The sequence below is a fragment of the Gekko japonicus genome, unplaced genomic scaffold (assembly GCF_001447785.1).
Source record: "Gekko japonicus isolate JY-2015 unplaced genomic scaffold, Gekko_japonicus_V1.1 scaffold18787, whole genome shotgun sequence".
Lineage (NCBI taxonomy): Eukaryota > Metazoa > Chordata > Lepidosauria > Squamata > Gekkonidae > Gekko > Gekko japonicus.
Window position 1 is genome coordinate 1 of NW_015195091.1, and position 1,896 is coordinate 1,896.

Below are 1,896 nucleotides of genomic sequence, written 5' to 3' on the forward strand. Positions count from 1 at the left end.
ATATTGTACATAGTGTGATTGGATACTGTGGGGATGTTGTGCCCTTCGCCAAAACAAAAGAAATATAGGCCACGTTCGTCGGTTTGGGTCCTCTTCACCCCACAACGGGTGCATTTTTTGAAAAGGGCTTTGTGAGCCATGGTACAGACTCAGAAGCCAGAACGACCCCGGCGAACAGTTCCTCACCAGTGTGGAAGAATGGAGACTCCAAAAAGACGAGCTTCTCCTTCGGTGGCAAAAGAGGAACGGAGGGTAGGAGCACTGCTGGGCAGGAGCAACAAACATTCCCATGAAACGCTTTCCGGACTCTTCACTTCGCGAGTTTGGTGTGGTGAAGAGCAGCAGACTCTGATCTAGAGAACTGGATTTGATTCCTCACTGCTCCACATGCAGCCAGATGGGTGACCTTGGGTCAGCCACAGTTCTCTCACAGCTGTTTTCTCAAGAGCAGTTCTCTCAGAGCTCTCTCAGCCCCACTTTCCTCACAGGGTGCCTGTTGTGGGGAGGGGGAGGGAAAGGAGCTTGTAAGCTGCTTTGAGTGAAGGGTGGGTATAAATCCAACTCTTCTTCTTCTTCTTCTTCAAGATTTGCCTTATCCATATTCCAGTGCATAGACGCCACGGATTAAGGGAGGGGCTGTGGCTCAGTGGCAGAGCATCTGCTTGGAATGCAGAAGGTCCCCGGTTCGATCCCCGGCACCTCCAGTTAAAAGAACCAGGCAGTAGGTGATGTGAAAGACCTCTGCCTGAGTCCCCGGAGAACTGTTGCCAGTCTGAGTAGACAGTACCGATTACGATGGATGGACCAATGGTCTGATTCAATATAAGGCAGGTTCACACGACTGCAATTCTATAAAACATGTGCAGAATTATGCTGGATGTAGGGGTCGTTTCCTGCAGGAGTGCACAGGAGCGGAGCTCCGGCAGTAAAGAGCCCTGGGGGGCGGGCACATGCAACAAGCCCCACCCCCTGCTCCCAGCAGCCCCAGGCCACGAGGAGCAAGAAGCAGCCAGGTAAGTTGCAGTGGGTGTTGCCTTCTTCTGACATACTTCCGGTGATGTCAGGGGGTGTGGCATATGCAAATAAGTTATGCTAATGAGTTATGCTAATAAGCTCCTGCACCTCTTTTTCTACGAAATGACCCCTGGCTGGATGCATACCAATAGTTATCTATTGACCCATTCTTATTCCACCACCCCTCCTCTGATGAGCTCAGCGCATGGTCCTCCCTCCCAACATACACACACACTGTTTGGTCCCCACCTCAACCTTGTGAGATAGGTTAAGCTGAGAGACCGCGTGGTCCAAGATCACCTGGTGAAGCTCACGGTGAACTCCGGTCTCCCACTCTAACCACTATACAGTAGTAGCTATGCCAGTGACAGTCACAAAATAAAGTGATTACATCAATATCACTCAGTTTGGTGTCGTGGTTAAGAGTGCAGACTCTAATCTGGGAGAACTGGGTTTGATTCCCCGTGCCTCCACATGAAGCTGCTGGTGTGACCTTGGGTCAGTCACAAGTTCTCTCAGAGCTGTTCTCTCATGAGCAGCCCTCGAAAGAGCTCTCTCAGCCCCACCTACCTTGTAGGGTGTCTGTTGTGGGGAGGGGAAGGGAAAGGAGATGGTAAGCCGCTCCGAGACTCCTTCGGGTAGTGAAGGGCCCGGTATAAATCCAATCTGTTCTTCAGCCTGTTATGACTGTACTAGACGCTGGCAGAACAGTTCTTTATTTTAAAAAAATCCACAAAATCACACAGAACCCTTTCTCCCCCCCAGAATGAATCATTTTGCCCACACGTCCCCATGTGGGCTAAAGAGAAAAGGAAAGAGCATTTATTATTAACCGGCCCTTTCTCCTCTTCCCCTGGTCTGCTAACGTTGACCTTCAACTAG

At 50.6% G+C, this 1,896-nt stretch overlaps 1 non-coding gene across 1 annotated transcript; it reads left to right on the plus strand.

Annotated features, from left to right (window-relative positions):
• Positions 1-632: 632 nt before the first annotated feature.
• On the plus strand, positions 633-704 carry TRNAS-GGA. The gene has a single exon. It is a non-coding gene; the product is annotated as a tRNA-Ser (tRNA).
• Positions 705-1,896: the final 1,192 nt, after the last annotated feature.